Source organism: Zonotrichia albicollis, chromosome 27 (assembly GCF_047830755.1).
Source record: "Zonotrichia albicollis isolate bZonAlb1 chromosome 27, bZonAlb1.hap1, whole genome shotgun sequence".
Lineage (NCBI taxonomy): Eukaryota > Metazoa > Chordata > Aves > Passeriformes > Passerellidae > Zonotrichia > Zonotrichia albicollis.
In genome coordinates, this window is record NC_133845.1 from 8,977,296 (window position 1) to 9,000,006 (window position 22,711).

Sequence of the window (22,711 nt, forward strand, 5' to 3'; positions counted from 1 at the left end):
CGCGTGGCTCCTGCAATCTGGCATCCAGAAGATGGGCATGTCTGTTTTACTTCCAGGGAAAAGGGCCGTAGTTTGTGTTTGGGGCCCTGTGGCTGGGAATGGCCGGCTGGCTCCTTAAAATCCACGCCGCGCATGATGGTTCCCAGACCCAAGGTGACACCAGTGCCGAGTTGGGCTGGTTTGATAGAGCCATGTGGCTCCTGCAATCTGCCAGCCAGAAGATGGACAGGTCAGTTTTACTTCGAGGGAAAAGGGCCGTAGTTTGTGTTTGGGGGCCTGTGGCTGGGAGTGGCCGGCTGGCTCCTGAAAATCCACGATACGCAGGATGGTTCCCAGATGAAAGGTGGCACCAGTGCCGAGTCGGGCTGGTTTGATAGAGCCAAGTGGCTCCTGCAATCTGCCAGCCAGAAGCGGGGTGGGTGAGTTTTGTTTGCCAGGGAAAAGGGCCGTGGTTTTATTTTCGGGGCCTGTGGCTGGGAGTGTCCGGCTGGCTCCTGAAAATCCACGATACGCAGGATGATTCCCAGACCAAAGGGGCACCAGTGCCGAGTCGGGATGGTTTGATAGAGCCAAGTGTCTCCTGCAATCTGCCAACCAGGAGCGGGGCGGGTCAGTTTTGTTTGCCAGGGAGAAGGGATGTGGTTTCTGTTGGGGGCCTGTGGCTGGGAGTGGCCGGCTGGCTCCTGAAAATCCACGATACGTAGGATGGTTCCCAGACCCAAAGGGGCACCAGTGCCAAGTCGGGCTGGTTTGATAGAGGCAAGTGGCTCCTGCAATCTGCCAGCCAGAAGATGGGCAGGTCAGTTTTCCTTCCAGGGAAAAGGGCCGTGGTATATGTTTGGGGGCCTGTGGCTGGGAGTGGCCGGCTGGCACCTGAAAATCCACGATACGCAGGATAGTTCCCAGATGAAAGGTGGCACCAGTGCCGAGTCGGGCTGGTTTGATAGAGCCAAGTGGCTCCTGCAATCTGCCAGCCAGAAGATGGGCAGGTCAGTTTTCCTTCCAGGGAAAAGGGCCGTAGATTTTGTTTGGGGGTCTGTGGCTGGGAGTGGCCGGCTGGCACCTGAAAATCCACGATAAGCGGGATGGTTCCCAGATGAATGGTGGCACCACTGCCAAGCCGGCTGGTTTGATAGGGCCAAGTGTCTCCTGCAATCTGCCAGCCAGGAGCGGGGTGCGTGAGTTTTGTTTGCCAGGGAAAAGGGCCGTGGTTTGTTTTCGGGAGCCTGTGGCTGGGAATTGCCGGCTGGCTCCTGAAAATCCACGATACGCAGGATGGTTCCCAGATGAAAGGTGGCACCACTGCCGAGTTGTGCTGGTGTGATAGAGCCATGTGGCTCCTGCAATCTGTCAGCCAGAAGCGGGGTCGCTGACTTTTGTTTGCCAGGGAAAAAGGCCGTGGATTTTTTTCCGGGCCCTGTGGCCTTGAATGGCCGGCTGGTTCCTTAAAATCCACGCCGCGCAGGATGGTTCCCAAATGAAAGGTGGCACCAGTGCCGAGCCGGGCTGTTTTGATAGAGCCAAGTGGCTCCTGCAATCTGCCAGCCAGAAGATGGGCAGGTCAGTTTTACTTCTGGGGAAGAGGGCCGGTAGTTTGTGTTTGGGGGCCTGAGGCTGGGAGTAGCCGGCTGGCTCCTGAAAATGCACGATACTCAACATGGTTCCCAGATGAAAGGTGGCACCAGTGCCGAGTCGGGCTGGTTTCATAGAGCCAAGTGGCTCCTGCAATCTGCCAGCCAGAAGATGGGCAGGTCAGTTTTACTTCCAGGGAAAAGGGCCGTAGTTTTTGTTCGTGGGCCTGTGGCTGGGAATGGCCGGCTGGATACTGAAAATCCACGATACGCAGGATGATTCCCAGACCAAAGGTGCACCAGTGCCGAGTCGGGCTGGTTTGATAGAGCCACGTGGCTCCTGCAATCTGCCAGCCAGAAGATGGACAGGTCAGTTTTACTTCCAGGGAAAAGGGCCGTAGTTTGTGTTTGGGGGCCTGTGGCTGGGAGTGGCCGGCTGGCTCCTGAAAATCCACGATACGCAGGATGGTTTCCAGACCCAAGGCGCCCCAGTGCCAAATCGGGCTGGTTTGATAGTACCAAGTAGCTCCTGCAATCTGCCAGCCAGAAGATGGGCAGGTCAGTTTTACTTCCAGGGAAAAGGGCCGTAGATTTTGTTTGGGGGCCTGTGGCTGGGAATGGCCGGCTGGCTCCTTAAAATCCACGCCGCGCATGATGGTTCCCAGACCCAAGGTTGCACCAGTGCCGAGTTGGGCTGGTTTGATAGAGCCAAGTTGCTCCTGGAATCTGACAGCCAGAAGATGGGCAGATCAGTTTTACTTCCAGGGAAAGGGGCCGTAGTTTGTATTTGGGGGCCTGTGGCTGGGAGTGGCCGGCTGGCTCCTGAAAATCCACGATACGCATGATGGTTCCCAGATGAGAGGTGGCACCACTGCCGAGTTGGGCTGGTGTGATAGAGCCATGTGGCTCCTGCAATCTGTCAGCCAGAAGCGGGGTCGCTGACTTTTGTTTGCCAGGGAAAAAGGCCGTGGATTTTTTTCCGGGCCCTGTGGCCTTGAATGGCCGGCTGGTTCCTTAAAATCCACGCCGCGCAGGATGGTTCCCAGATGAAAGGTGGCTCCAGTGCCGAGCCGGGCTGTTTTGATAGAGCCAAGTGGCTCCTGCAATCTGCCAGCCAGAAGATGGGCAGGTCAGTTTTACTTCTGGGGAAGAGGGCCGGTAGTTTGTGTTTGGGGGCCTGAGGCTGGGAGTGGCCGTCTGGCTCCTGAAAATGCACGATACTCAGGATGGTTCCCAGATGAAAGGTGGCACCAGTGCCGAGTCGGGCTGGTTTGATAGAGCCAAGTGGCTCCTGCAATCTGCCAGCCAGAAGATGGGCAGGTCAGTTTTACTTCGAGGGAAAAGGGCCGTGGTATATGTTTGGGGGCCTGTGGATGGGAGAGGCCGGCTGGCTCCTGAAAATCCACGCCGCGCAGGATGGTTCCCAGACCCAAGGTGGCACCAGTGCCGAGTTGGGCTGGTTTGATAGAGCCAAGTGGCTCCTGCAGTCTGCCAGCCAGAAGATGGGCAGGTCAGTTTTACTTCCAGGGAAAAGGGCCGTAGTTTGTGTTTGGGGGCCTGTGGCTGGGAGTGGCCGGCTGGCTCCTGAAAACCCATGCCGCGCTGGATGGTTCCCAAATGAAAAAAATGGCACCAGTGCCAAGTTGGGCTGGTTTGATAGTACCGCGTGGCTCCTGCAATCTGGCATCCAGAAGATGGGCATGTCTGTTTTACTTCCAGGGAAAAGGGCCGTAGTTTGTGTTTGGGGCCCTGTGGCTGGGAATGGCCGGCTGGCTCCTTAAAATCCACGCCGCGCATGATGGTTCCCAGACCCAAGGTGACACCAGTGCCGAGTTGGGCTGGTTTGATAGAGCCATGTGGCTCCTGCAATCTGCCAGCCAGAAGATGGACAGGTCAGTTTTACTTCGAGGGAAAAGGGCCGTAGTTTGTGTTTGGGGGCCTGTGGCTGGGAGTGGCCGGCTGGCTCCTGAAAATCCACGATACGCAGGATGGTTCCCAGATGAAAGGTGGCACCAGTGCCGAGTCGGGCTGGTTTGATAGAGCCAAGTGGCTCCTGCAATCTGACAGCCAGAAGATGGGCAGGTCTGTTTTACTTCCAGGGAAAAGGGCCGTAGTTTGTGTTTGGGGGCCTGTGGCTAGGAGTGGCCGGCTGGCTCCTGAAAATCCACGATACGCAGGATGGTTCCCAGATGAAAGGTGGCACCACTGCCTAGTTGGGCTGGTGTGGTAGAGCCATGTGGCTCCTGCAATTTTTCAGCCAGAAGGCGGGCCGCTGAGATTTTCTTCCCGTGAAAATGGCCGTGGTATGTGTTTGGGGCCCTGTGGCTGAGAGTGGCCGGCTGGCTCCTGAAAATCCACGGTACGCAGGATGGTTCCCAGATGAAAGGTGGCACCAGTGCAGAGTCGGGCTGGTTTGATAGAGCCAAGTGGCTCCTGCAATCTGCCAGCCAGAAGATGGGCAGGTCTGTTTTACTTCCAGTGAAAAGGGCCGTAGTTTGTGTTTGGGGGCCTGTGGCGGGGAATGGCCGGCTGGCTCGTTAAAATCCACGCCCCACATTATTGTTCCCAGATGAAAGGTGGCACCAGTGCCGAGTTGGGCTGGTTTGATAGAGCCAAGTGTCTCCTGCAATCTGCCAGCCAGAAGCGGGGTGGGTGAGTTTTGTTTGCCAGGGAAAAGGGCCGTGGTTTTATTTTCGGGGCCTGTGGCTGGGAGTGTCCGGCTGGCTCCTGAAAATCCACGATACGCAGGATGATTCCCAGACCAAAGGGGCACCAGTGCCGAGTCGGGATGGTTTGATAGAGCCAAGTGTCTCCTGCAATCTGCCAACCAGGAGCGGGGCGGGTCAGTTTTGTTTGCCAGGGAGAAGGGATGTGGTTTCTGTTGGGGGCCTGTGGCTGGGAGTGGCCGGCTGGCTCCTGAAAATCCACGATACGTAGGATGGTTCCCAGACCCAAAGGGGCACCAGTGCCAAGTCGGGCTGGTTTGATAGAGGCAAGTGGCTCCTGCAATCTGCCAGCCAGAAGATGGGCAGGTCAGTTTTCCTTCCAGGGAAAAGGGCCGTGGTATGTGTTTGGGGGCCTGTGGCTGGGAGTGGCCGGCTGGCACCTGAAAATCCACGATACGCAGGATAGTTCCCAGATGAAAGGTGGCACCAGTGCCGAGTCGGGCTGGTTTGATAGAGCCAAGTGGCTCCTGCAATCTGCCAGCCAGAAGATGGGCAGGTCAGTTTTCCTTCCCGGGAAAAGGGCCGTAGATTTTGTTTGGGGGCCTGTGGCTGGGAGTGGCCGGCTGGCACCTGAAAATCCACGATAAGCGGGATGGTTCCCAGATGAATGGTGGCACCACTGCCAAGCCGGCTGGTTTGATAGGGCCAAGTGTCTCCTGCAATCTGCCAGCCAGGAGCGGGGTGCGTGAGTTTTGTTTGCCAGGGAAAAGGGCCGTGGTTTGTTTTCGGGAGCCTGTGGCTCGGAATTGCCGACTGGCTCCTGAAAATCCACGATACGCAGGATGGTTCCCAGATGAAAGGTGGCACCACTGCTGAGTTGTGCTGGTGTGATAGAGCCATGTGGCTCCTGCAATCTGTCAGCCAGAAGCGGGGTCGCTGACTTTTGTTTGCCAGGGAAAAAGGCCGTGGATTTTTTTCCGGGCCCTGTGGCCTTGAATGGCCGGCTGGTTCCTTAAAATCCACGCCGCGCAGGATGGTTCCCAGATGAAAGGTGGCACCAGTGCCGAGCCGGGCTGTTTTGATAGAGCCAAGTGGCTCCTGCAATCTGCCAGCCAGAAGATGGGCAGGTCAGTTTTACTTCTGGGGAAGAGGGCCGGTAGTTTGTGTTTGGGGGCCTGAGGCTGGGAGTAGCCGGCTGGCTCCTGAAAATGCACGATACTCAACATGGTTCCCAGATGAAAGGTGGCACCAGTGCCGAGTCGGGCTGGTTTGATAGAGCCAAGTGGCTCCTGCAATCTGACAGCCAGAAGATGGGCAGGTCAGTTTTACTTCCAGGGAAAAGGGCCGTAGATTTTGTTCGTGGGCCTGTGGCTGGGAATGGCCGGCTGGATACTGAAAATCCACGATACGCAGGATGATTCCCAGACCAAAGGTGCACCAGTGCCGAGTCGGGCTGGTTTGATAGAGCCACGTGGCTCCTGCAATCTGCCAGCCAGAAGATGGACAGGTCAGTTTTACTTCCAGGGAAAAGGGCCGTAGTTTGTGTTTGGGGGCCTGTGGCTGGGAGTGGCCGGCTGGCTCCTGAAAATCCACGATACGCAGGATGGTTTCCAGACCCAAGGCGCCCCAGTGCCAAATCGGGCTGGTTTGATAGTACCAAGTAGCTCCTGCAATCTGCCAGCCAGAAGATGGGCAGGTCAGTTTTACTTCCAGGGAAAAGGGCCGTAGATTTTGTTTGGGGGCCTGTGGCTGGGAATGGCCGGCTGGCTCCTTAAAATCCACGCCGCGCATGATGGTTCCCAGACCCAAGGTGGCACCAGTGCCGAGTTGGGCTGGTTTGATAGAGCCAAGTTGCTCCTGCAATCTGCCAGCCAGAAGATGGGCAGATCAGTTTTACTTCCAGGGAAAGGGGCCGTAGTTTTTATTTGGGGGCCTGTGGCTGGGAGTGGCCGGCTGGCTCCTGAAAATCCACGATACGCAGGATGGTTCCCAGATGAAAGGTGGCACCACTGCCGAGTTGGGCTGGTGTGATAGAGCCATGTGGCGCCTGCAATCTGTCAGCCAGAAGCGGGGTCGCTGACTTTTGTTTGCCAGGGAAAAAGGCCGTGGATTTTTTTCCGGGCCCTGTGGCCTTGAATGGCCGGCTGGTTCCTTAAAATCCACGCCGCGCAGGATGGTTCCCAGATGAAAGGTGGCACCAGTGCCGAGCCGGGCTGTTTTGATAGAGCCAAGTGGCTCCTGCAATCTGCCAGCCAGAAGATGGGCAGGTCAGTTTTACTTCTGGGGAAGAGGGCCGGTAGTTTGTGTTTGGGGGCCTGAGGCTGGGAGTGGCCGGCTGGCTCCTGAAAATGCACGATACTCAGGATGGTTCCCAGATGAAAGGTGGCACCAGTGCCGAGTCGGGCTGGTTTGATAGAGCCAAGTGGCTCCTGCAATCTGCCAGCCAGAAGATGGGCAGGTCAGTTTTACTTCCAGGGAAAAGGGCCGTGGTATATATTTGGGGGCCTGTGAATGGGAGAGGCCGGCTGGCTCCTGAAAATCCACGCCGCGCAGGATGGTTCCCAGACCCAAGGTGGCACCAGTGCCGAGTTGGGCTGGTTTGATAGAGCCAAGTGGCTCCTGCAATCTGCCAGCCAGAAGATGGGCAGGTCAGTTTTACTTCCAGGGAAAAGGGCCGTAGTTTGTGTTTGGGGGCCTGTGGCTGGGAGTGGCCGGCTGGCTCCTGAAAACCCATGCCGCGCTGGATGGTTCCCAAATGAAAAAAATGGCACCAGTGCCAAGTTGGGCTGGTTTGATAGTACCGCGTGGCTCCTGCAATCTGGCATCCAGAAGATGGGCATGTCTGTTTTACTTTCAGGGAAAAGGGCCGTAGTTTGTGTTTGGGGCCCTGTGGCTGGGAATGGCCGGCTGGCTCCTTAAAATCCACGCCGCGCATGATGGTTCCCAGACCCAAGGTGACACCAGTGCCGAGTTGGGCTGGTTTGATAGAGCCATGTGGCTCCTGCAATCTGCCAGCCAGAAGATGGGCAGGTCAGTTTTACTTCGAGGGAAAAGGGCCGTAGTTTGTGTTTGGGGGCCTGTGGCTGGGAGTGGCCGGCTGGCTCCTGAAAATCCACGATACGCAGGATGGTTCCCAGATGAAAGGTGGCACCAGTGCCGAGTCGGGCTGGTTTGATAGAGCCACGTGGCTCCTGCAATCTGACAGCCAGAAGATGGGCAGGTCAGTTTTACTTCCAGGGAAAAGGGCCGTAGTTTGTGTTTGGGGGCCTGTGGCTGAGAATGGCCGGCTGGCTCCTTAAAATCCACGCCGCGCATGATGGTTCCCAGACCCAAGGTGACACCAGTGCCGAGTTTGGCTGGTTTGATAGAGCCATGTGGCTCCTGCAATTTGCCAGCCAGAAGCGGGCTGTGTGAGTTATGTTTGCCAGGGAAAAAGGCCGTAGTTTGTGTTTGGGGGCCTGTGGCTGGGAGTGGCCGGCTGGCTCCTGAAAATACACGATACGTAGGATGGTTCCCTGACTCAAAGGGGCACCAGTGCCAAGTCGGGCTGGTTTGATAGTACCGCGTGGCTCCTGCAATCTGCCAGCCAGAAGATGGGCAGGTCTGTTTTACTTCCAGGGAAAAGGGCCATAGTTTGTGTTTGGGGGCCTGTGGCGGGGAATGGCCGGCTGGCTCCTTAAAATCCACGCCCCACATTATTGTTCCCAGACCCAAGGTGGCACCAGTGCCGAGTTGGGCTGGTTTGATAGAGCCATGTGGCTCCTGCAATCTGCCAGCCAGAACCGGGTGGGTGAGTTTTGTTTGCCAGGGAAAAGGGCCGTGGTTTTATTTTCGGGGCCTGTGGCTGGGAGTGGACGGCTGGCTCCTGAAAATCCGCGCCGCGCAGGATGGTTCCCCGACCCAAGGGGGCACCAGTGCCGAGTCGGGCTGGTTTGATAGAGCCAAGTGGCTCCTGCAATCTGCCAGCCAGAAGATGGGCAGGTCAGTTTTCCTTCCTGGGAAAAGGGCCGTAGATTTTGTTTTGGGGGCCTGTGGCTGGGAGTGGCCGGCTGGCTCCTGAAAATCCATGATACGCAAGATGGTTTCCAGATGAAAGGTGGCACCAGTGCCGAGTCGGGCTGGTTTGATAGAGCCAAGTGGCTCCTGCAATCTGACAGCCAGAAGATGGGCAGGTCAGTTTTACTTCCAGGGAAAAGGGCCGTAGATTTTGTTCGTGGGCCTGTGGCTGGGAATGGCCGGCTGGATACTGAAAATCCACGATACGCAGGATGATTCCCAGACCAAAGGTGCACCAGTGCCGAGTCGGGCTGGTTTGATAGAGCCACGTGGCTCCTGCAATCTGCCAGCCAGAAGATGGACAGGTCAGTTTTACTTCCAGGGAAAAGGGCCGTAGTTTGTGTTTGGGGGCCTGTGGCTGGGAGTGGCCGGCTGGCTCCTGAAAATCCACGATACGCAGGATGGTTTCCAGACCCAAGGCGCCCCAGTGCCAAATCGGGCTGGTTTGATAGTACCAAGTAGCTCCTGCAATCTGCCAGCCAGAAGATGGGCAGGTCAGTTTTACTTCCAGGGAAAAGGGCCGTAGATTTTGTTTGGGGGCCTGTGGCTGGGAATGGCCGGCTGGCTCCTTAAAATCCACGCCGCGCATGATGGTTCCCAGACCCAAGGTGGCACCAGTGCCGAGTTGGGCTGGTTTGATAGAGCCAAGTTGCTCCTGCAATCTGCCAGCCAGAAGATGGGCAGATCAGTTTTACTTCCAGGGAAAGGGGCCGTAGTTTTTATTTGGGGGCCTGTGGCTGGGAGTGGCCGGCTGGCTCCTGAAAATCCACGATACGCAGGATGGTTCCCAGATGAAAGGTGGCACCACTGCCGAGTTGGGCTGGTGTGATAGAGCCATGTGGCGCCTGCAATCTGTCAGCCAGAAGCGGGGTCGCTGACTTTTGTTTGCCAGGGAAAAAGGCCGTGGATTTTTTTCCGGGCCCTGTGGCCTTGAATGGCCGGCTGGTTCCTTAAAATCCACGCCGCGCAGGATGGTTCCCAGATGAAAGGTGGCACCAGTGCCGAGCCGGGCTGTTTTGATAGAGCCAAGTGGCTCCTGCAATCTGCCAGCCAGAAGATGGGCAGGTCAGTTTTACTTCTGGGGAAGAGGGCCGGTAGTTTGTATTTGGGGGCCTGAGGCTGGGAGTGGCCGGCTGGCTCCTGAAAATGCACGATACTCAGGATGGTTCCCAGATGAAAGGTGGCACCAGTGCCGAGTCGGGCTGGTTTGATAGAGCCAAGTGGCTCCTGCAATCTGCCAGCCAGAAGATGGGCAGGTCAGTTTTACTTCCAGGGAAAAGGGCCGTGGTATATATTTGGGGGCCTGTGAATGGGAGAGGCCGGCTGGCTCCTGAAAATCCACGCCGCGCAGGATGGTTCCCAGACCCAAGGTGGCACCAGTGCCGAGTTGGGCTGGTTTGATAGAGCCAAGTGGCTCCTGCAATCTGCCAGCCAGAAGATGGGCAGGTCAGTTTTACTTCCAGGGAAAAGGGCCGTAGTTTGTGTTTGGGGGCCTGTGGCTGGGAGTGGCCGGCTGGCTCCTGAAAACCCATGCCGCGCTGGATGGTTCCCAAATGAAAAAAATGGCACCAGTGCCAAGTTGGGCTGGTTTGATAGTACCGCGTGGCTCCTGCAATCTGGCATCCAGAAGATGGGCATGTCTGTTTTACTTTCAGGGAAAAGGGCCGTAGTTTGTGTTTGGGGCCCTGTGGCTGGGAATGGCCGGCTGGCTCCTTAAAATCCACGCCGCGCATGATGGTTCCCAGACCCAAGGTGACACCAGTGCCGAGTTGGGCTGGTTTGATAGAGCCATGTGGCTCCTGCAATCTGCCAGCCAGAAGATGGGCAGGTCAGTTTTACTTCGAGGGAAAAGGGCCGTAGTTTGTGTTTGGGGGCCTGTGGCTGGGAGTGGCCGGCTGGCTCCTGAAAATCCACGATACGCAGGATGGTTCCCAGATGAAAGGTGGCACCAGTGCCGAGTCGGGCTGGTTTGATAGAGCCACGTGGCTCCTGCAATCTGACAGCCAGAAGATGGGCAGGTCAGTTTTACTTCCAGGGAAAAGGGCCGTAGTTTGTGTTTGGGGGCCTGTGGCTGAGAATGGCCGGCTGGCTCCTTAAAATCCACGCCGCGCATGATGGTTCCCAGACCCAAGGTGACACCAGTGCCGAGTTTGGCTGGTTTGATAGAGCCATGTGGCTCCTGCAATTTGCCAGCCAGAAGCGGGCTGTGTGAGTTATGTTTGCCAGGGAAAAAGGCCGTAGTTTGTGTTTGGGGGCCTGTGGCTGGGAGTGGCCGGCTGGCTCCTGAAAATACACGATACGTAGGATGGTTCCCTGACTCAAAGGGGCACCAGTGCCAAGTCGGGCTGGTTTGATAGTACCGCGTGGCTCCTGCAATCTGCCAGCCAGAAGATGGGCAGGTCTGTTTTACTTCCAGGGAAAAGGGCCATAGTTTGTGTTTGGGGGCCTGTGGCGGGGAATGGCCGGCTGGCTCCTTAAAATCCACGCCCCACATTATTGTTCCCAGACCCAAGGTGGCACCAGTGCCGAGTTGGGCTGGTTTGATAGAGCCATGTGGCTCCTGCAATCTGCCAGCCAGAACCGGGTGGGTGAGTTTTGTTTGCCAGGGAAAAGGGCCGTGGTTTTATTTTCGGGGCCTGTGGCTGGGAGTGGACGGCTGGCTCCTGAAAATCCGCGCCGCGCAGGATGGTTCCCCGACCCAAGGGGGCACCAGTGCCGAGTCCGGCTGGTTTGATAGAGCCAAGTGGCTCCTGCAATCTGCCAGCCAGAAGATGGGCAGGTCAGTTTTCCTTCCTGGGAAAAGGGCCGTAGATTTTGTTTTGGGGGCCTGTGGCTGGGAGTGGCCGGCTGGCTCCTGAAAATCCATGATACGCAAGATGGTTTCCAGACCCAGGGGGCCCCAGTGCCAAATCGGGCTGTTTTGATAGAGCCAAGTGGCTCCTGCAATCTGCCAGCCAGAAGATGGGCAGGTCTGTTTTACTTCCAGGGAAAAGGGCCATAGTTTGTGTTTGGGGGCCTGTGGCGGGGAATGGCCGGCTGGCTCCTGAAAATCCACGCCCCACATTATTGTTTCCAGACCCAAGGTGGCACCAGTGCCGAGTTGGGCTGGTTTGATTGTACCAAGTAGCTCCTGCAATCTGCCAGCCAGAAGCGGGGTGTGTGAGTTTTGTTTGCCAGGGAAAAAGGCCGTAGTTTTTATTTGGGGGCCTGTGTCTGGGAGTGGCCGGCTGGCTCCTGAAAATCCACGATACGCAGGATGGTTCCCAAATGAAAGGTGGCACCACTGCCGAGTCGGGCTGGTTTGATAGAGCCAAGCGTCTCCTGCAATCGGCCAGCCAGAAGCGGGGTGTGTGAGTTTTGTTTGCCAGGGTAAAAGGCCGTAGTTTGTGTTTGGGGGCCTGTGGCTGGGAGTGGCCGGCTGGCTCCTGAAAATCCACGATACGCAGGATGGTTCCCAAATGAAAGGTGGCACCACTGCCGAGTCGGGCTGGTTTGATAGAGCCAAGTGGCTCCTGCAATCTGACAGCCAGAAGATGGGCAGGTCTGTTTTACTTCCAGGGAAAAGGTCCGTAGTTTTTGTTTGGGGGCCTGTGGCCTTGAATGGCCGGCTGGCTCCTTAAAATCCACGCCGCGCATGATGGTTCCCAAACCCAAGGTGGCACCAGTGCCGAGTTGGGCTGGTTTGATAGAGCCAAGTGGCTCCTGCAATCTGCCAGCCAGAAGCGGGGTCGCTGAGTTTTGTTTGCCTGGGAAAAGGGCCGTGGTTTGTTTTCGGGGCCTGTGGCTGGGAGTGGCCAGGTGGCTCCTGAAAATCAATGCCGCGCAGAATGTTTCCCAGACCCAAGGGGGCACCAGTGCCGAGTCGGGCTGGTTTGATAGAGCCATGTGGCTCCTGCAGTCTGCCAGCTAGAAGATGGGCAGGTCAGTTTTACTTCCAGGGAAAAGGGCCGTAGTTTGTGTTTGGGGACCTGTGGCTGGGAGTGGCCGTCTGGCTCCTGAAAATCCACGATACGCAGGATGGTTCCCAAATGAAAAATGGCACCAGTTCCAAGTCGGACTGGTTTGATAGTACCAAGTAGCTCCTGCAATCTGACAGCCAGAAGATGGCCAGGTCTGTTTTACTTCCAGGGAAAAGGGCCGTAGTTTTTGTTGAGGGCCTGAGGCTGGGAATGGCCGGCTGGCTCCTTAAAATCCACGCCGCTCATGATGGTTCCGAGACCCAAGGTGGCACCAGGTCCGAGTTGGGTTGGTTTGATAGAGCCATGTGGCTCCTGCAATCTGCTGGCCAGAAGATGGGCAGGTCAGTTTTACTTCCAGGGAAAAGGGCCGTAGTTTGTGTTTGGGCGCCTGTGGCTGGGAGTGGCCGGCTGGCTCCTGAAAATCCACGATACGCAGGATGGTTTCCAGACCCAAGGCGCCCCAGTGCCAAATCGGGCTGGTTTGATAGAGCTAAGTGGCTCCTGCAATCTGCCAGCCAGAAGATGGGCAGGTCAGTTTTACTTCCAGGGTAAAGGGCCGTAGTTTGTGTTTGGGGGCCTGTGGCTGGGAGTGGCCGGCTGGCTCCTGAAAACCCATGCCGCGCTGGATGGTTCCCAAATGAAAAAATGGCACCAGTGCCAAGTCAGGCTGGTTTGATAGTAACGCGTGGCTCCTGCAATCTGACAGCCAGAAGATGGGCATGTCTGTTTTACTTCCAGGGAAAAGGGCCGTAGTTTGTGTTTGGGGCCCTGTGGCTGGGAATGGCCGGCTGGCTCCTTAAAATCCACGATACGCAGGATGGTTCCCAGATGAAAGGTGGCTCCAGTACCGAGTTGGGCTGGTGTGATAGAGCCATGTGGTTCCTGCAATCTCTCAGCCAGAAGCGGGGTCGCTGAGTTTTGTTTGCCAGGGAAAAAGGCCGTGGTTTTTTATCCGGGGCCTGTGGCCTTGAATGGCCGGCTGGTTCCTTAAAATCCACGCAGCGCAGGATGGTTCCCAGATGAAAGGTGGCACCAGTGCCGAGTCGGGCTGTTTTGATAGAGCCAAGTGGCTCCTGCAATCTGCCAGCCAGATGATGGGCAGGTCTGTTTTACTTCCAGGGAAAAGGGCCGTAGTTTGTTTTTGGGGTCTGTGGCCTGGAATGGCCGGCTGGCTCCTGAAAATCCACGATACGCAGGATGGTTCCCAGATGAAAGGTGGCACCAGTGCCGAGTCGGGCTGGTTTGATAGAGCTAAGTGGCTCCTGCAATCTGCCAGTCAGAAGATGGGCAGGTCAGTTTTGCTTCCAGGGAAATGGGTCGTAGTTTTTGTTCTGGGGCCTGTGGCTGGGAGTGGCCGGCTGGCTCCTGAAAATCCACGATACGCAGGATGGTTCCCAGACCTAAAGGGGCACCAGTGCCAAGTCGGGCTGGTTTGATAGAGGCAAGTGGCTCCTGCAATCTGACAGCCAGAAGATGGGCAGGTCTGTTTTACTTCCAGGGAAAAGGGCCGTAGTTTGTGTTTGGGGGCGTGTGGCGGAGAATGGCCGGCTGGCTCCTTAAAATCCACGCCGCACATTATTCTTCCCAGACCCAAGGTGGCACCAGTGCCGAGTTGGGCTGGTTTGATAGAGCCAAGTGGCTCCTGCAATCTGCCAGCCAGAAGCGGGGTCGTTGAGTTTTGTTTGCCTGGGAAAAGGGCCGTGGTTTGTTTTCGGGGCCTGTGGCTGGGAGTGGCCGGCTGGCGCCTGAAAATCCATGCCGCGCAGGATGGTTCCCAGACCCAAGGGGGCACCAGTGCCGAGTCGGGCTGGTTTGATAGAGCCAAGTGGCTCCTGCAGTCTGCCAGCCAGAAGATGGGCAGGTCAGTTTTACTTCCAGGGAAAAGGGCCGTAGTTTGTGTTTGGGGGCCTGTGGCTGGGAATGGCCGGCTGGCTCCTTAAAATCCACGCCGCGCATGATGGTTCCCAGACCCAAGGTGGCACCAGTGCCGAGTTGGGCTGGTTTGATAGAGCCAAGTGGCTCCTGCAATCTGCCAGCCAGAAGATGGGCAGATCAGTTTTACTTCCAGGGAAAGGGGCCGTAGTTTGTATTTGGGGGCCTGTGGCTGGGAGTGGCCGACGCGCTCCTGAAAATCCCCGATACGCAGGATGGTTCCCAGATGAAAGGTGGCACCAGTGCCGAGTTGGGCTGGTTTGATAGAGCCAAGTGGCTCCTGCAATCTGCCAGCCAGAAGCGGGGTGGGTGAGTTTTGTTTGCCAGGGAAAAGGGCCGTGGGTTTTTTTCGGGGGCCTGTGGCTGGGAATGGCCGGCTGGCTCCTGAAAATCCACGCCGCGCAGGATGGTTCCCAGAGCCAAGGTGGCACCAGTGCCGAGTCGGGCTGGTTTGATAGAGCCAAGTGGCTCCTGCAATCTGCCAGCCAGAAGATGGGCAGGTCAGTTTTACTTCCAGGGAAAAGGGCCGTAGTTTGTGTTTGGGGGCCTGTGGCTGGGAGTGGCCGGCTGGCTCCTGAAAACCCATGCCGCGCTGGATGGTTCCCAAATGAAAAAAATGGCACCAGTGCCAAGTCGGGCTGGTTTGATAGTACCGCGTGGCTCCTGCAATCTGACAGCCAGAAGGCGGGCTGCTGAGATTTTCTTCCAGGGAAAATGGCCGTGGTATGTGTTTGGGGCCCTGTGGCTGAGAGTGGCTGGCTGGCTCCTTAAAATCCACGACACGCAGGATGGTTCCCAGATGAAAGGTGGCACCAGTGCCGAGTCGGGCTGGTTTGATAGAGCTAAGTGGCTCCTGCAATCTGCCAGCCAGAAGATGGGCAGGTCAGTTTTACTTCCAGGGAAAAGGGCCGTAGTTTGTGTTTGGGGGCCTGTGGCTGGGAGTGGCCGGCTGGCTCCTGAAAATCCACGATACGCAGGATGGTTCCCAGATGAAAGGTGGCACCACTGCCAAGTCGGGCTGGTTTGATAGAGCCAAGTGACTCCTGGAATCTGCCAGCCAGAAGATGGGCAGGTCTGTTTTACTTCCAGGGAAAAGGGCCGTAGTTTGTGTTTGGGGGCCTGTGGCGGGGAATGCCCTGCTGGCTCCTTAAAATCCACGCCGCGCATGATGGTTCCCAGATCCAAGGTGGCACCAGTGCCGAGTTGGGCTGGTGTGATAGAGCCATGTGGCTCCTGCAATCTGTCAGCCAGAAGCGGGGTCGCTGACTTTTGTTTGCCAGGGAAAAAGGCCGTGGTTTTTTATCCGGGGCCTGTGGCCTTGTATGGCCGGTTGGTTCCTTAAAATCCACGCCGCGTAGTATGGTTCCCAGATGAAAGGTGGCACCAGTGCCGAGTCGGGCTGTTTTGATAGAGCCAAGTGGCTCCTGCAATCTGCCAGCCAGAAGATGTGCAGGTCAGTTTTACTTCCAGGGAAAAGGGCCGTAGTTTGTTTTTGGGGAACTCTGGCTGGCTATGGCAGGCTGGCTCCTGAAAATGCAGGATACTCAACATGGTTCCCAGATGAAAGGTGGCACCAGTGCCGAGTCGGGCTGGTTTGATAGAGCCAAGTGGCTCCTGCAATCTGCCAGTCAGAAGATGGGCAGGTCAGTTTTACTTCCAGGGAAATGGGTCGTAGTTTTTGTTCTGGGGCCTGTGGCTGGGAGTGGCCGGCTGGCTCCTGAAAATCCACGATACGCAGGATGGTTCCCAGATGAAAGGTGGCACCAGAGCCGAGTCGGGATGGTTTGATAGAGCCAAATCTCTCCTGCAATCTGCCATCCAGGAGCGGAGCGGGTCAGTTTTGTTTGCCAGCGAAAAGGGATGTGATTTCTGTTGGGGGCCTGTGGCTGGGAATGGCCGGCTGGCTCCTGAAAATCCACGATACGTAGGATGGTTCCCAGACCCAAAGGGGCACCAGAGCCAAGTCGGGCTGGTTTGATAGAGGCAAGTGGCTCCTGCAATCTGACAGCCAGAAGATGGGCAGGTCTGTTTTACTTCCAGGGAAAAGGGCAGTAGTTGTGTTTGGGGGCGTGTGGCGGAGAATGGCCGGCTGGCTCCTTAAAATCCACGCCGCACATTATTCTTCCCAGACCCAAGGTGGCACCAGTGCCGAGTTGGGCTGGTTTGATAGAGCCAAGTGGCTCCTGCAATCTGCCAGCCAGAAGCGGGGTCGTTGAGTTTTGTTTGCCTGGGAAAAGGGCCGTGGTTTGTTTTCGGGGCCTGTGGCTGGGAGTGGCCGGGTGGCTCCTAAAAATCCATGCCGCGCAGGATGGTTCCCAGACCCAAGGGGGCACCAGTGCCGAGTCGGGCTGGTTTGATAGAGCCATGTGGCTCCTGCAGTCTGCCAGCCAGAAGATGGGCAGGTCAGTTTTACTTCCAGGGAAAAGGGCCGTAGTTTGTGTTTGGGGACCTGTGGCTGGGAGTGGCCGGCTGGCTCCTGAAAATCCACGATACGCAGGATGGTTCCCAAATTAAAAAAGGCACCAGTGCCAAGTCGGGCTGGTTTGATAGTACCAAGGAGCTCCTGCAATCTGACAGCCAGAAGATGGGCAGGTCAGTTTTACTTCCAGGGAAAAGGGCCGTAGTTTTTGTTTGGGGGCCTGTGGCTGGGAATGGCCGGCTGGCTCCTTAAAATCCACGCCGCGCATGATGGTTCCCAGACCCAAGGTGGCACCAGTGCCGAGTTGGGCTGGTTTGATAGAGCCAAGTTGCTCCTGCAATCTGCCAGCCAGAAGATGGGCAGATCAGTTTTACTTCCAGGGAAAGGGGCCGTAGTTTGTATTTGGGGGCCTGTGGCTGGGAGTGGCCGGCTGGCTCCTGAAAATCCCCGATACGCAGGATGGCTCCCAGATGAAAGGTGGCACCAGTGCCGAGTCGGGCTGGTTTGATAGAGCCAAGTGGCTCCTGCAATCTGCCATCCATAAGCGGGGTGGGTGAGTTTTGTTTGCCAGGGAAAAGGGCCGTGGGTTTTTTTCGGGGGCCTGTGGCTGGGAATGGCCGGCTGGCTCCTGAAAATCCACGCCGCGCAGGATGGTTCCCAGACCCAAGGTGGCACCAGTGCCGAGTCGGGGTGGTTTGATAGAGCCAAGTGGCTCCTGCAATCTGACAGCCAGAAGATGGGCAGGTCAGTTTTACTTCCAGTGAAAAGGGCCGTAGTTTGTGTTTGGGGGCCTGTGGCTGGGAGTGGCCGGCTGGCTCCTGAAAACCCATGCCACGCTGGATGGTTCCCAAATGACAAAAATGGCACCAGTGCCAAGTCGGGCTGGTTTGATAGTACCGAGTGGCTCCTGCAATCTGCCAGCCAGAAGGCGGGCTGCTGAGATTTTCTTCCAGGGAAAATGGCCGTGGTATGTGTTTGGGGGCCTGTGGCTGAGAGTGGCTGGCTGGTTCCTTAAAATCCACGACACTCAGGATGGTTCCCAGATGAAAGGTGGCACCAGTGCCGAGTCGGGCTGGTTTGATAGAGCTAAGTGGCTCCTGCAATCTGCCAGCCAGAAGATGGGCAGATCAGTTTTACTTCCAGGGAAAAGGGCCGTAGTTTGTGTTTGGGGGCCTGTGGCTAGGAGTGGCCGGCTGGCTCCTGAAAATCCACGATACGCAGGATGGTTCCCAGATGAAAGGTGGCACCACTGCCAAGTCGGGCTGGTTTGATAGAGCCAAGTGACTCCTGGAATCTGACAGCCAGAAGATGGGCAGGTCTGTTTTCCTTCCAGGGAAAAGGGCCGTAGTTTGTGTTTGGGGGCCTGTGGCGGGAATGGCCGGCTGGCTCTTTAAAATCCACGCCGCGCATGATGGTTCCCAGATCCAAGGTGGCACCAGTGCCGAGTTGGGCTGGTGTGATAGAGCCATGTGGTTCCTGCAATCTGTCAGCCAGAAGCGGGGTCGCTGACTTTTGTTTGCCAGGGAAAAAGGCCGTGGTTTTTTATCCGGGGCCTGTGGCCTTGAATGGCCGGCTGGTTCCTTAAAATCCACGCCGCGTAGTATGGTTCCCAGATGAAAGGTGGCACCAGTGCCGAGTCGGGCTGTTTTGATAGAGCCACGTGGCTCCTGCAATCTGCCAGCCAGATGATGTGCAGGTCAGTTTTACTTCCAGGGAAAAGGGCCGTAGTTTATTTTTGGGGACCTTTGGCTGGCTGTGGCCGGCTGGCTCCTGAAAATGCACGATACTCAACATGGTTCCCAGATGAAAGGTGGCACCAGTGCCGAGTCGGGCTGGTTTGATAGAGCCAAGTGGCTCGTGCAATCTGCCAGCCAGAAGATGGGCAGGTCAGTTTTACTTCGAGGGAAAAGGGCCGTAGTTTGTGTTTGGGGGCCTGTGGCTGGGAGTGGCCGGCTGGCTCCTGAAAATCCACGATACGCAGGATGGTTCCCAGATGAAAGGTGGCACCAGTGCCGAGTCGGGCTGGTTTGATAGAGCCAAGTGGCTCCTGCAATCTGACAGCCAGAAGATGGGCAGGTCTGTTTTACTTCCAGGAAAAAGGGCCGTAGTTTGTGTCTGGGGGCCTGTGGCTGAGAATGGCCGGCTGGCTCCTTAAAATCCACGCCCCACATTATTGTTCCCAGACCCAAGGTGGCACCAGTGCCGAGTTGGGCTGGTTTGATAGAGCCAAGTGGCTCCTGCAATCTGCCAGCCAGAACCGGGTGGTTGAGTTTTGTTTTCCAGGGAAAAGGGCCGTGGTTTGTTTTCGGGGCCTGTGGCTGGGAGTGGACGGCTGGCTCCTGAAAATCCGCGCCGCGCAGGATGGTTCCCATACCCAAGGGGGCACCAGTGCCGAGTCGGGCTGTTTTGATAGAGCCAAGTGGCTCCTGCAATCTGCCAGCCAGAAGATGGGCAGGTCAGTTTTCATTCCTGGGAAAAGGGCCGTAGATTTTGTTTGGGGGCCTGTGGCTGGGAGTGGCCGGCTGGCTCCTGAAAATCCATGATACGCAGGATGGTTTCCAGACCCAGGGGGCCCCAGTGCCAAATCGGGCTGTTTTGATAGAGCCAAGTGGCTCCTGCAATCTGCCAGCCAGAAGATGGGCAGGTCTGTTTTACTTCCAGGGAAAAGGGCCATAGTTTGTGTTTGGGGGCCTGTGGCGGGGAATGGCCGGCTGGCTCCTTAAAATCCATGCCCCACATTATTGTTTCCAGACCCAAGGTGGCACCAGTGCCGAGTTGGGCTGGTTTGATAGAGCCAAGTGTCTCCTGCAATCTGCCAGCCAGAAGCGGGGTGTGTGAGTTTTGTTTGCCAGGGTAAAAGGCCGTAGTTTGTGTTTGGGGGCCTGAGGCTGGGAGTGGCCGGCTGGCTCCTGAAAATCCACGATACGCAGGATGGTTCCCAAATGAAAGGTGGCACCACTGCCGAGTCGGGCTGGTTTGATAGAGCCAAGTGGCCCCTGCAATGTGACAGCCAGAAGATGGGCAGGTCTGTTTTACTTCCAGGGAAAAGGTCCGTAGTTTTTGTTTGGGGGCCTGTGGCCTTGAATGGCCGGCTGGCTCCTTAAAATCCACGCCGCGCATGATGGTTCCAGGACCCAAGGTGGCACCAATGCCGAGTTGGGCTGGTTTGATAGAGCCAAGTGGCTCCTGCAATCTGCCAGCCAGAAGCGGGGTAGCTGAGTTTTGTTTGCCTGGGAAAAGGGCCGTGGTTTGTTTTCGGGCCCTGTGGCTGGGAGTGGCCAGGTGGCTCCTGAAAATCCATGCCGCGCAGAATGGTTCCCAGACCCAAGGGGGCACCAGTGCCGAGTCGGGCTGGTTTGATAGAGCCATGTGGCTCCTGCAGTCTGCCAGCCAGAAGATGGGCAGGTCAGTTTTACTTCCAGGGAAAAGGGCCGTAGTTTGTGTTTGGGGGCCTGTGGCTGGGAGTGGCCGTCTGGCTCCTGAAAATCCACGATACGCAGGATGGTTCCCAAATGAAAAATGGCACCAGTGCCAAGTCGGACTGGTTTGATAGTACCAAGTAGCTCCTGCAATCTGACAGCCAGAAGATGGGCAGGTCTGTTTTACTTCCAGGGAAAAGGGCCGTAGTTTTTGTTGGGGGCCTGAGGCTGGGAATCGCTGGCTGGCTCCTTAAAATCCACGCCGCTCATGATGGTTCCGAGACCCAAGGTGGCACCAGGTCCGAGTTGGGTTGGTTTGATAGAGCCATGTGGCTCCTGCAATCTGCCAGCCAGAAGATGGGCAGGTCAGTTTTACTTCCAGGGAAAAGGGCCGTAGTTTGTGTTTGGGGGCCTGTGGCTGGGAGTGGCCGGCTGGCTCCTGAAAATCCACGATACGCAGGATGGTTTCCAGACCCAAGGCGCCCCAGTGCCAAATCGGGCTGGTTTGATAGAGCCAAGTGGCTCCTGCAATCTGCCAGCCAGAAGATGGGCAGGTCAGTTTTACTTCCAGGGAAAAGGGCCGTAGTTTGTGTTTGGGGGCCTGTGGCTGGGAGTGGCCGGCTGCCTCCTGAAAACCCATGCCGCGCTGGATGGTTCCCAAATGAAAAAAATGGCACCAGTGCCAAGTCGGGCTGGTTTGATAGTACCGCGTGGCTCCTGCAATCTGACAGCCAGAAGATGGGCATGTCTGTTTTACTTCCAGGGAAAAGGGCCGTAGTTTGTGTTTGGGGCCCTGTGGCTGGGAATGGCCGGCTGGCTCCTTAAAATCCACGATACGCAGGATGGTTCCCAGATGAAAGGTGGCTCCAGTACCGAGTTGGGCTGGTGTGATAGAGCCATGTGGTTCCTGCAATCTCTCAGCCAGAAGCGGGGTCGCTGAATTTTGTTTGCCAGGGAAAAAGGCCGTGGTTTTTTATCCGGGGCCTGTGGCCTTGAATGGCCGGCTGGTTCCTTAAAATCCACGCAGCGCAGGATGGTTCCCAGATGAAAGGTGGCACCAGTGCCGAGTCGGGCTGTTTTGATAGAGCCAAGTGGCTCCTGCAATCTGCCAGCCAGATGATGGGCAGGTCTGTTTTACTTCCAGGGAAAAGGGCCGTAGTTTGTTTTTGGGGACCTCTGGCTGGCTGTGGCCGGCTGGCTCCTGAAAATGCACGATACTCAGGATGGTTCCCAGACCCAAGGGGGCACCAGTGCCAAATCGGGCTGGTGTGATAGAGCCAAGTGGCTCCTGCATTCTGCCAGCCAGAAGATGGACAGGTCAGTTTTACTTCCAGGGAAAAGGACCATAGCTTTTTTTTGGGGTCTGTGGCCTGGAATGGCCGGCTGGCTCCTGAAAATCCAGGATACGCAGGATGGTTCCCAGATGAAAGGTGGCACCAGTGCCGAGTCGGGCTGGTTTGATAGAGCCAAGTGTCTCCTGCAATCTGCCAGTCAGAAGATGGGCAGGTCAGTTTTGTTTGCCAGGGAAAAGGGATGTGATTTCTGTTGGGGCCCTGTGGCTGGGAATGGCCGGCTGGCTCCTGAAAATCCACGATACGTAGGATGGTTCCCAGACCCAAAGGGGCACCAGTGCCAAGTCGGGCTGGTTTGATAGAGGCAAGTGGCTCCTGCAATCTGACAGCCAGACGATGGGCAGGTCTGTTTTACTTCCAGGGAAAAGGGCCGTAGTTGTGTATGGGGGCGTGTGGTGGGGAATGGCCGGCTGGCTCCTTAAAATCCACGCCGCACATTATTCTTCCCAGACCCAAGGTGGCACCAGTGCCGAGTTGGGCTGGTTTGATAGAGCCAAGTGGCTCCTGCAATCTGCCAGCCAGAAGCGGGGTCGTTGAGTTTTGTTTGCCAGGGAAAAGGGCCGTGGTTTGTTTTCGGGGCCTGTGGCTGGGAGTGGCCGGCTGGATACTGAAAATCCATGCCGCGCAGGATGGTTCCCAGACCCAAGGGGGCACCAGTGCCGAGTCGGGCTGGTTTGATAGAGCCATGTGGCTCCTGCAGTCTGCCAGCCAGAAGATGGGCAGGTCAGTTTTACTTCCAGGGAAAAGGGCCGTAGTTTGTGTTTGGGGACCTGTGGCTGGGAGTGGCCGGCTGGCTCCTGAAAATCCACGATACGCAGGATGGTTCCCAAATGAAAAATGGCACCAGTGCCAAGTCGGGCTGGTTTGATAGTACCAAGTAGCTCCTGCAATCTGCCAGCCAGAAGATGGGCAGGTCAGTTTTACTTCCAGGGAAAAGGGCCGTAGTTTGTGTTTGGGGGCCTGTGGCTGGGAATGGCCGGCTGGCTCCTTAAAATCCACGCCGCGCATGATGGTTCCCAGACCCAAGGTGGCACCAGTGCCAAATCGGGCTGGTTTGATAGAGCCAAGTTGCTCCTGCAATCTGCCAGCCAGAAGATGGGCAGGTCAATTTTACTTCCAGGGAAAAGGGCCGTAGTTTGTGTTTGGGGGCCTGTGGCTGGGAGTGGCCGGCTGGCTCTGAAAATCCCCAATACACAGGATGGTTCCCAGATGAAAGGTGGCACCAGTGCTGAGTCGGGCTGGTTTGTTAGAGCCAAGTGGCTCGTGCAATCTGCCAGCCAGAAGCGGGGTGGGTGAGTTTTGTTTGCCAGGGAAAAGGGCCGTGGGTTTTTTTCGGG